This window comes from Balaenoptera borealis (genome assembly GCF_965194805.1).
Source record: "Balaenoptera borealis genome assembly, chromosome: 15".
NCBI classification, from domain to species: domain Eukaryota; kingdom Metazoa; phylum Chordata; class Mammalia; order Artiodactyla; family Balaenopteridae; genus Balaenoptera; species Balaenoptera borealis.
Window position 1 is genome coordinate 70,521,737 of NC_138871.1, and position 12,707 is coordinate 70,534,443.

Genomic DNA, 12,707 nt, shown 5'->3' on the forward strand with positions numbered 1-12,707 from the left:
ATTTATCAAAGAAGACTTCCGTGAAAAGATGTTTGGAAAGAATTTAGGTTAACTGCGAGGAGGTGAAAAGAAAAAATGATAGATTGTGGGTGAGCCCATTGATCTTCGAAAACCAAACCCGGAGCCCAAAATAAGTTAACTCTGCTCCTAGACGCGTATTGTGGAGGGAGGAGGATGAATCAATCATCAGTACTTGGAAATGTCATAATCACCAATCTCACTGTCCTTAAAGGGAATCTCTAATCCTATTTAACTGATAGAAGGCTATCTGGTAAAAGTTCCCTCATTTTCCATCTCTTCACCTTAAAATTTTTTAAATCAAACTTTTATCGTTCCTTGATTCTTTCACCTTTGAAAGAGAGGGCTCAAACACTCTTTTAGAAATCTGGACCTTGTTTTGGATATTTTTTAAAGGCATTTGCCCACCAAATTTAGCATATAATTTCAAGGAGTTGAGGTTAAGAATCTTTGTTCTAATCTCAAGGAAAGGATGCTCCTCCTCCTGTCCAGATTAATCTCTTCACCAGGTAGACTCCAAAGCAACTGAACACCTGGCGAATGGTAAACATTCATTAAGTATCAGTTGATACGACTATTACAGTTTCCCATTCTCTTCTGTCTGGTTCTTAGTATTATCAACCTTTACCTTTCAACTAGCTCCTTTCAAATCTGCACAGAGGACCCATTGGCATCTTCAAGTTCTCGTTTTGTTTTTAACCTTTCATTCATGTTTTTTGGGGGTTTTTTTTGTTTGGTTGGTTGGGTTTTTTTGTTAGTTTTTTCTTTGTTTTTTTGGCTGCACCGCGTTCCGCCCCACCCCATGCCCCCTTCCCTGGAAGCGTGGAGTCTTAACCACTGGATCTCCAGGGAAGTCCCTTTACATTCATGTTGAAAATGCTCAAGGGGGCTTCCCTGGCAGTCTAGTGGTTAAGACTCTGCCCTTCCAATGCAGGGGGCGTGTATTCGAGTCCTGCTGGGGGAACTAAGATCCCACATGCTGCAGCGGTGCAGCCAAAAAATAAAATAATAAAATGCTCAAATACTGCCTACACTTTGACCACATCATTTTTTTTTTCTGCTTTAAAAATAATACATACTTATTGTAACAAATCAAACCATTTCAAAAATAACATAGTATAATGTAACTTTGTATAGTAGCTTGTATGTGCTATATTCCACTGTTTTAATTGCCTTATGACATATTAATTCATTTAATCCTCACAACAATCCTATGAATATTGTGAATTAACAATTGCTATAGAAAGTGAAAATCTCTTACCTTAGTTCACCAAAATAATTAAGACTTTGATATATATTTCTCCATATTTATTTTTTCTATGTATATATTAATATATGTGTATATAATTTAAAATAAAGGCAAGCGTATACCACATAATCTTTTTCAATTTACTCTTTTCACTTTTTTCCACAGCAGCACATACAGCACTATAATTTTTTTAACTACTGTAGAGTATTCCATTATCCAAATGTGCCAATGTTTAATAACTACCAGGGAACTTTGAGGTTATTTCCAACATTATTTATTACAGATAAAGCTGTAATGAACATTCTGCTACATACACCTTTGCCTACTTGTGAAAATGATTTTACTCACTCTTAAAAGTGGAATTGCTAAGTCAAAGACTAAGAACATTTTGAGCAGATATTGCCAAGTTTCTCTTCAAAAAGATGCCAAATAACCATACCACCAAGAGTATGTTAGGGTTCCTGCTTCCCAACATCCTTACCAACATTGGATATTACCAATCTTTTCACCTTCGGTGATATATTAAGGAAAAAAAAAAAGATATCCTACTGTTTTAATTTACATATATTTAATTAGTGAAGTTAAACATCCTTTTTTTTTTAAACATCCTTTTTTTAAAAGAATTTTTTAGAACAGTTTTACATTTACAACAAAATTGAGAGGAAAGTACAGAGATTTCCCACATACCCCTGCCCCCACATTTGCACAGCCTCCCCCATTACCAAATCACCGGAATGGTATAGGTTTTACCAAGGGTGAACTTACATTGACCCATCATAATCACACAAGTCCATAGTTTACCTTAAGGTTCTTGGTGTTGTACATTCTATGGGTTTGGACAAATGTATAATGGCATATATCCATCATTATAATATCATACAGAGTGTTTTTACTGCCCTAAAACCCTCTGTGCTCTGCCTACCCATTCCTGGCAACCCCAATCTTGTTATTGTCTCCATAGTTTTGCCTTTTACAGAATGTCAGAATCATACAGTATGTAGCCTTTTCAGATTTGCTTCTTTCACTTAGTAATATGCCTTTAAGTTTCCCCCATGTCTTTTTATGGCTTGATAGAGCACTTCTTTTTAGTGCTGAATAATATTCCATTGTCTGGATGTACCACAGTTTATCCATTTACCTATTGAAAGACATCTTGGTTGCTTCCAAGTTCTGGCAATTATGAATAAAGCTCCTATATACATCCACGTGCAGGTTTTTGTGTGGACATAAGTTTTCATCTACCTTGGGTAAATACTAAGGAGTGCAATTTCTGGACCATACATTATGAGTATGTTTAGTTTTATAAGAAACCACCACACAGTCTTCCAAAGTGGTTGTACCATTTTGCACTTCCACCAGCAATGGATGAGTGTTCCTATTGCTCCACATTCTCACCAGCATTTGTCTTTTTTTCTGTTTTTGGCCATTCTACTAGGTGTATAGTGGTATCCCATTGTTTTAATTTTCATTACCCTGGGACATATGATGTGGAGTATCTTTTCATATGCTTATTTGCCATCTGTATATCTTCTTTACTAAGGTGTCTGTTAAGGTCTTTGGCCCATTTTTTAGTTGGGTTGTTTTCTTATTGTTGAGTTTCAAGGGTTTTTTAATGTATTTTGGGTAACAGTCCTTTATCATATGTGTGTTTACCAAGTATTTTCTCCCAGTTTGTGCTGTCTTCTTATTCTCTTGACATTGTCTTTCACAGAGCAGAAGTTTTAAATTTTACTGAAGTTCAGCTTATCAATTATTTCTTTTATGGATCATGTCTTTGGTGTTTCATCTAAAAAGGCATCACCATACCCAAGGTCATCTAGATTTTCTCCTATGTTATCTTCTAGTTTTATAGTTCTGCATTTCATATTTAGGTCTGTGATCCACTGTGAGTTAATTTTTGTGAAGTGTATACAGCCTGTGTCTAGATTCTTTTTTTTTTTTGTATGTGGATGTCCAGTTGCTCCAATACCATTGTTTTCATATGTTTACTGCCCAATTGCATTTCCTCTTCAGTTTCTTGCCTGTACATGTTCTTTGCATATTTTTAACTGGGTTGATCATCTTTTTCTTATTGGCTTGTAAGAGCTCTTTGTATATTAGGAAAATCCCATTGTCTCCCCAGTCTCCTACACTGTGAATCCCATCCTATCTCTATCTCTATTGAAACTTTACACTCAGTTTATTATAAACCTCTATTCCAAAAGCCCTTTCTCGTTTCCCATTCTCCATGACCTCTTTAGCATTTGGGACCACTGAACAGCACGTTCTTAAAGCTCCTCTCTTACTTTTCATAATACAAATTTATTTCATTTCTCTCTCAATTTCTGATTTTTTCTCCTTTATGTTCTGTTCTTCCCTCCTTTTTTTTTTTTGGCCGCACCACACTGCTTGTGAGATCTTAGTTCCCTGACCAGTAATCAAACCCGAGGCCCCGGCAGTGAGAGCGCCGAGTCCTAACCACTGGACAGCCAGGAAACTTCCCCCTCCTAACTATTAATGTGCCTGTCAATGTGTCCAAAGTTATATTCTTTGTTCTCTCTACACCATCCTTTAGAAAATATGTCCATTGATGAGCTTCCAATACATCACCAGGATGATGGTTATATTTATCTCTAGCACTTCTTGCCCAAGCTCCAAGATAATATTGGATGCTCCACTCTCACTTCAAACTTAATTTGCCTAAAGATTTTCATTTCAGGTTAGTAATCCACCTTGAGAACTAATTTATTGGGAATAGAAGCCAGGTGGCTGGGTGACAGAGTGGGAGGGAAACTATTTGTATGCCCATTTATGCCTTTTGTACTTTGTGCCACATGTACATATTTTTTATTCAAAAAAGAAACAATATTTAACAAAGAAACAATTTATTAAATAATTGTAGAATAAAGAAAGGCAATGCTTTTAGAATACCCATATATATATGACTAATTTCTAAGCTTCCCAAGTGACCTGCTGACCTCATCTCCCAAGTGGACTGTAGCTTGGATTGTGACATGCTGGTTGCACAACTCTATACATTTACTAAAAATCATTGAATTAACAGTGAGTGAATCTTATGATGTGAAAATCATACCTCAGTAAAACTGTCCAAAATCTTTCAGATCTTGGTTTCCATAAATCAGGGCAATTAGAAATTCAGTTGGGTTTTTGCTCAAAGCTTTTCTTCCTCAGTGTGCGACTCACTAGTCACACCTCCAATCTGATCATTCTTCTAGGGATGTGATGTGGATTCTTTCTTCCAAAAGAGCCTCTTTTCAGAATGAAGACATAATCAAAGGAACAAAAATGTTCCTTTGCCTCAAGCTTGGCACTTACATTTCTATAGGACCTCAAACTAAGAGAAACCTAGATTTCGTGATAACTGTGAATCATCTGAGAGATGCTTTAAAACATACACCTTCCCAGGACCCTACCTGAATCAACTGAATCTGAATCTGGGGGCCGGGGAGGACTTGAGTATCTGTATGCCTAAGATTCTGCCCAGGTGATGCTGATGCAGGTAGCGTGGCTTGTCATTAGGTTGAAGGGTGGTAACCATCATCATAGCTGATGCTTATTCCTGTCCAGACATTGCCTCATAACTTAGGCCTCTGAGCTTCATTGTTTAAGTTATGAAATGGGAACATGATTTGCCCTACACCTCTACGTCATGTCATAAGAAATTGAGTCAACTTCTAAAATAAACATGATAGATAAATAGGGGCACTGGGAAATTAAGAAAAAAAGCAGCTCATCTAAATTAAGAATTAGATTTATTAATTTTTAGATTATTAGATTTCCACAGCTGTATTCAATTATGTTCAAATCAAATTTATTTATTATTTATTTTGCTCTGTGTTTTACTGGCATAGAGTTAATACCTATTTTATTTCACAGGGATGTTGTGAGTTTAAAATAATTATCAGGTCATTCCACAGCTTTTTCTGGGCTAAAACCCCTTATTGTAAACCTTTTGTTTCTCTTCATTTACTTAATTTACCTTTGTTGTAGTAATAGAGAGAACTTTCCTAAATCTAAAATTATTTCCTGAAAAAACATAGATTCAGACTTTAAGAAAAGGCCTTTGGAGATCCCTTGTAGCATTAGTAGTCTAAGATTTCATTATTTCACAGCTCACAGCCAGGCTGGAATCAGAGAACAAAATTCAATTTAACTAAACAAATATTTATTGGCTTGTAAGAGTACGTGCTAGGTGCCATGCTAGGCAGACAAATCAATAAGACAAAGTTCCTGTCCTTAAAGAGCTCATATTTATTTAGGAAGATATCTGTGTAAACAAAAAAGTGACAGTGCTTAACAAGTACAACAGAAGTATGTATAAAGTTCTGTAGGCTTCATAGAGAAGGACCTGATTGACTTCATAGAAGAAAGATACAGGGGAAGCTGTCGCAGGCTGAATAATGGTCCCAAAGATACCCATGTCTAATCCCTGGAATTTGTGAATATCACCTCATATGGCAAAAGGTACTTTACAGATGAGATTAAATTAAACATTTTGAGATGGAGATATTATCCTGGATTATTAGGATAGGCCCTAAATGTAATCACAAGTGCACATAAAAGAGGGAGGCAGAGGGAAATTTGACTACAGAAGAGAAAGAAATGTAACCACTGAAGCAAGAGATTGTCTTTATGCCGAGGAATGCAAGCAGCCTCCAGTAGCTAGACAAGGAAAGGAAATGGATTCTTCCCTAGAGCCCCTAGAAGGAACCAGGACTGCTGACACCTTAACTTTAAACCAGTGAAACCAGTTTCAGACATCTGGCCTCCAGAACTGTAAGAAAATAAATTTGTGGGGTTTTAAGCCACCAAGTTTGTGGTAACTTGTTACAGCAGCCATAGGAAACGAGTACATAAAGTTTCCCAGAGGACAAGAGTGATGTCTGCCTGACCTGGGTTTTAAAGGATGAATAGGGGGCTTCCCTGGTGGCACAGTGGTTAAGAATCCGCCTGCCAACGCAGGGGACATGGGTTCAAGCCCTGGTCCAGGAAGATCCCACATGCCGCGGAGCAACTAAGCCCGTGCGCCGCAACTACTGACCCTGCGCTCTAGAGCCTGCGAGCCACAACTACTGAGCCCGTGTGCTGCAACTACTGAAGCCAGTGCGCCTAGAGCCCATGCTCTGCAGCAAGAGAAGCCACTGCAATGAGCAGCCCGCGCACCTCAACGAAGAGTAACCCCCGCCCGTCGCAACCAGAGAAAGCCTGTGCGCAGCAACAAAGACCCAACGCAGCCAAAATAAATAAATAAATACATTTATAAAAATCAATAAGTAAATAAAGGATGAATAGGAACGTTAAGGGAGGCAAGAACAATCCAGAGAAGACTGAACCCTCCTTTTCTCTGACTCTCCAGTCTCAGAAGATAGGAAGTTGGACCTAAAACATGATTTTGCACCCCAAGTTTTGTGACATATGCCTCATTTTTTAGCAGTTAAGAGTCGAAGATTTCCAACATAGGTGTTATTTTTCTTCCCTTCCCTTCACCTCTGGCTTTTCAGTTTGAATTTATTTTATTTTTTAAAATTTATTTGTTTGTTTGTTTATTTATTTACTTGGCTGCATCAAGTCTTAGTTGGCACACGGGATCTTTGTTGCGGGGAGTGGGCTCTGTAGCTGTGGAGAGTGGGCTTAGTTGCCCCACGGCATGTGGGATCTTAGTTCTCCAACCAGGGATTGAACCTGCGCCCCCTACATTCCAAGGCAGATTCTTAACCACTGGACCACCAGGGAACTCCCTGAATTGAAATCTTTGTTTTTACAAAGTTTTTTACATCTGGGAGAGAAGAGACTCTCTAGGAAAAACATTCTTAAGAGAGCAAGTGAAAAAAACTAGAGAGTCTGATAAGGATACTTGTTTATTACTGGAGAAAGCTTGGGAAGAAAGTGACAAAACACTCTCCAAAAACAAGCAAAGGAACTCCTTGCCTGTTTTGTTTGGGACTAAGAGAAACAAGACAGTGAAAATAAGATGTTAGTAAGAGCTCTAAACTGGGTATAACTGAAGAGAGAATAAATTACTCAGAATGCAGCACAGAAACACAAGGATATATATAGTTAAGAGAGAGGGAGGATAGATGGAGAGCTCCAACATGTATAATGAGAGTTCTAGAAGAAAATAAACAGAATGATGGTGAAACAGTGTTTGAAAATGTAAGAGATAAAATTTTTAAATATTGATGAAAGACATTAGACACCAAATTTTAAAAATAAGCCTTTAGTACTAATAAAATAAACACATGCTGAGGCACATTATAGGAATATTTACACAACATTAAGGATAAAGAGAAAATTGTAAAAAGCTACCAGAGATGAGAGAAAAAAAACAGATTACCTATGAAACAACAGTGAAGACTGATAAAAGGCTTCCCTATAAACCTAGAATTTTATCCCCAGCCAAAATATCATTAAAGAGTGAGGGCAAAGTACATTTTGATATACCAGAAACAATTAAGGAATTTTTTTTAAAAACCACCCATACAATCTCACTGAAAAACATAGTTATAAATAACAATTTATAAAACTGCTTGGGAAAACTTCCATTTCTGGCCATGATGGTATAACAGGGACCACGTTTACCCTCCTGCCTTAATCATCTAGAAAACTGGACAAAATATATGAAGCAACAATTTTCAGACATTGGACAACAGGCAGCACAGGATAGTGATCCCTGAGAGAAGGTAAACAAATGAAGTGAATCCTATGAGTACCCCAGCTTACAGCCTAGAAAGAGTTTTCAGGCCACCTTGTAGACAGAGGAAACCTAAACAGAGCCTGACAATCTCACAGCATTGGGAAGACAGAGTTTGGAGTTCAGGGAGGCCAAGGTGGCTAACATTTTCAGGGAAGAGTGCCAGAAAGGATGGAGATACACACAGAGAGAACTATGGAGCTCTGCAGAAGGATCCTCTCAAGATCTCGGCTAAACATACTCATGATGAAACTATCAAGGTTGAGGAAAGAACCGTTTGAGAGGAGGAATTGGCACAATCTTCCAGTGGTAAGAAAGCCATTTTGGTGGACAGGGTAGCAGGATTCCAGCTGGCAGGTTTCTTATTACTACTGTTTGCTCTTTATTCCTTAGCAAATCAAAGAGCCAAGAGATTACAAATGTGAGGTCATTTGTTACTCTGAATGTGAGCCTCAGTTAAGAACTTTTGCCCTCCTGGTGACTACAAGAACCAGCAGGGTTTTTCTAAGTAATACTCTGGTTCTCTTGGGCCAATCTGTCAGACTCAACTTGTGTGTCCTCAGTTCTCAGCAGCCAACAGAGCAAAGGAGTTCTCTTACTAAAGGATTCTGAGAAATCTCTAAGGAATGGTTAAGTGTGCCACAGATCCTCGCAGGAAATTACTATCACTTTTGCCAGCTGTCCCTGCTCCAAACCACTGCGGCCCTTGAACTTTGTCACCACCTCCTTCAGGCTCCCCACATGGCCCCATCCCAATGGATATAGATCTCCTCACTCGATTCCCCAAAGCTCAGTTCAGTCCAGGCTATTTAACAAGACACAGAGGCACAGACATGAAAAACAAAGAGTAGCCCACAACTGCCACTAGAAGTGGCTATTCTTCACATTCCTGATAAGGCAGAGCCAGCTCAGCCTACCCATTTTCCCCAACAGGAATCTCCAGACTGTGCCACGTCTTGGAGTCTTGATGCCAGCAACAGGCATGAGTCCAAAGAGAATCTTTCTTTTCCAGTTCAAGGCCTGCTTATTTTCACTCTAGAACATCTATCCTTTTCCTTAGGGGGAAAAACTCACCTCCACCTTGACCTGGTTGATGCAATCCCAGGAATTGTGGACACTTTCCAGGCTTCAGATAATCTGGCTCTAACTCCACTTTGTGAGATACCAGTTGTTCAGACCAGTCTGTCAGGTGTGAGGTATGGAGAAAAGACTGGCACACACCTCAGGGTGGCTCCAGTTTTGTGATCACCTGTGAGCAAACACTTGAATTAAAAACAAACATTGGTCTCCTAAGAACAATAAGTATTTTAAGAAACATTCCAGTCTATGTTCTTATTTAGGGGGAAAAATGGATCTCTCTCTCCCTGCAAGGGCACAATCCTGTGAAAGACACAATTTATAACACTAATAAATAAATTAACCTCAGCATCTCAGTCTGAAATATCTGGATTTTGGTTAATGGTCATTTCATGATTTTCTTTAGGATAAAGGTGGGTATTTGCTTTATGTATGTGTAGTGGGCCCATCCTGGTGATTTTCCTAAGTAAAGGCAGACTGCTTCAAAATGAATTTACATCTTGCCTTCTAGAAATATAAAACTGTGACTGTAAAATATAACACTTCTCTGACTTTAGAAAATGTTTCATTTATTGGGCACCCTTTAAAACTTATGAGTACAAAGAGGAGTAGGGGCTAGAACAGAACCTCAGAAATGGACTCCTTCCCTTTTCTAGTTAACTTCAAAATATCTATATTCTTTCTTTCTTAGCACTAAATCTTGCCCCCACTTTTTTTTTTTTCCCTCCCTGGACCAATCTTTCACCTTTAATCACACACAGAATGGAATGTAGCATAAAAACTGCTGAGCTTCCAAAGGTAATCTTTTATGCATAGTATAATATCATCAGAAACTGGATATGGTCAAAAACAGAATTAGGAACCCCAGGAAAAGCCTGGGTGGGGGTTAGCCTGGGAGGACTTACATCTCAACTTCTTGCCTTTTTCTCATTCTCTCCCCACTTAACATCTTCCACATGAAGGTTAGGTTTCTCAATCTATGGTCTGTTACCCTCTGGGGGTCTTGAACTTCCAAGGCACTCTGAGTCTTCTATGAGAATTTTATTTTTTTTGTTTTTCTAAAATTTTTATTGGAGTATAGTTGATTTACAATGTTGTGTGTTTCTGCTGTACAGCAAAGTGAATCAGTTATACACATACATATGTCCACTCTTTTTTAGATTCTTTTCCCATATAGATCATTACGGAGTATTGAGTAGAGTTCCTTGTGCTATACAATAGGTCCTTATTAATTTTCTTTTTTAAAAAAATTTATTTATTTTTGGCCGTGTTGGGTCTTTGTTGCTGCTCGCGGGCTTTCTCTAGTTGCAGCGAGCGGGGGCTACTCTTCGTTGTGGTGTGCAGGCTTCTCATTGAGATGGCTTCTCTTGTTGTGGAGCACGGGCTCTAGGTGCGTGGGCTTCAGTAGCTATGGCACATGGGCTCAGTAGTTGTGGCTCTAGAGCGCAGGCTCAGTAGTTGTGGCGCACGGGCTTAGTTGCTCCGCGGCATGTGGGATCTTCCCGGACCAGGGCTTGTACCCGTGTCCCCTGCATTAGCAGGCAGATTATTAACCACTGCGCCACCAGGGAAGCCCCTTATTAGTTTCCTATTGTGTATATGTCAGTCCCAATCTCCCAATTTATCCCTCCCCTCCTTCCCCCCACCCCCGGGTAACCATAGTTTGTTTTCTACATCTGTGACTCTATTTCTGTTTTGTAAATAAGTTCATTTGTACCTCTTTTTAGATTCCACATATAAGCGATATCATATATTTGTCTTTCTCTGACTTCACTTAGTATGATAATCTCTAGGTCCATCCATGTTGCTGCAAATAGCATTATTTCATTGGTTTTTTTTATGGCGTAATATTCCATTGTATATATGTACCACATCTTCTTTATCCATTTCTGTCAATGGACATTTAGGTTGCTTCCATATCTTTGGCTATTTTAAACAGCGCTGCAATGACCACTGGGGTGCATGTAACCTTTTGGATTGTGGTCTTCTCTGGATATATGCCAGGAGTGGGATTGCTGGATCAGTATATGTGCTGCCGAAATGAGCACTTCTATGAGAATTTTAAAACATTGTGCTTTAAGTTTTATAATATAAGCATGTTAGCATATTTTGGATCATCTGGATTAACATTTTATATTTTTGAGTGATCCTGAATTTATGTTTAAGTTTACAATTTAACTGGTATCACATTATACTCTGAAGTTAGCATTTAACTTTTAAAGCAATGTTGCCCAGCCCGGGGGGCGGGGGACGGTCCCTTAAATCCCTTGGGATTTGCAGGTATGTCTCAGTGGTACACAATTACTCACACTTGAAAAACACTGACTTAAGCCACCTTCTTCTCTTTTCTTCTTTCTCTTATGAGAGATAACTGAAAAGAAACTCATGAGAGGCTAATAGAAACAGACAAAAAAAGTTTTTAAAATGACAAGTATTCGTCAATTTATTTTCAATATTCGATCAATTTGAGCAACAAGAAAATATAAGCAATCTAATTTTAAATATAAAAATCAGAAATTCCCTGGTAGTCCAGTGGTTAAGGATTTGGTGCTTTCACCGCTGACACCCGGGTTCAATCCCTGGTCCAGGAACTAAGATCCTGTAAGCGGCGCAGCAAATAAATAAATAAATATTATTTTTTAAAATAAGGCAAAGGCAATACCTCAATATTGTGAATATGTATAGGAATCTCCAAATGCTTAGAATTCGTTATTTTCTACCCACAACAAACCAATTCCATGCCTTTATCCCTAGTTGTTGTGTGAACTTGGTATATATTTTAGAGACCCTTTTTATATTCAGGCCGGCCCCTAAAGTACATGTTCAGAAGCTGCTTCTGTTACCATGTGTGATAGGTCAGATTTCTGAAGCTCATAGTTTACAGAAAGACTCATGAAAATCAATCTGTGAATACAGTGTTTTAGAGTATTTTTAGTTAAAAAAATTTTTTTTGCTCAAAGCATGAAACCTTTGTGTCCTCAGAAGTGTAATGTAGTGGTTTGGGGAAAATGGAGATGGAATAGGGAGAGGATAACCTTCATATTCTTTGTCTCTTTCCCACTTCTTTCCATGAGCCCCTTAGTATCTCCATTTCTTCTCTCAGAGGCACCACTGCCCTCCCAGTGCCTCACTTTTTTTTTGAATAATATTTTCTTTCCCACTTTTTTCCTTATCTGTTTTTCTCCCATTTTGTTTCAGGCCTTCTTCTATTGTTTTGTGAACATAATTTAATGTTATTTCCATTCCATATTTAGCTTGTATATATGCATACCTAATGAATGGTAGATTTTTGGTTGAATAATAATACAACATTTATGTACACTTGGCACTTTATCTTCAGCTCCTCTTAGCCTTAAAGCAATCCAAAAAAGTAGATACTGTATGCCTGTTTTATAGATGAGGAACTGAGTCTGAGAGAGAATAAGTAACTTGTGAAAGACCACATAGGTGATATATATATCAAAACTCACGCTTTTTTTCCACAACATCACATTCCACTCTTAGAAGAAAAAAAAAAAAAGAGGCTGAGGGCTTCCCTGGTGGCGCAGTGGTTAAGAACCGCCTGCCAGTGCAGGGGACACGGGTGAGAGCCCTGGTACGGGAAGATCCCATATGCTGCGGAGCAACTAAGCCCGTGCACCACAACTACCGAGCCTGCGCTCTAGAGCCCGT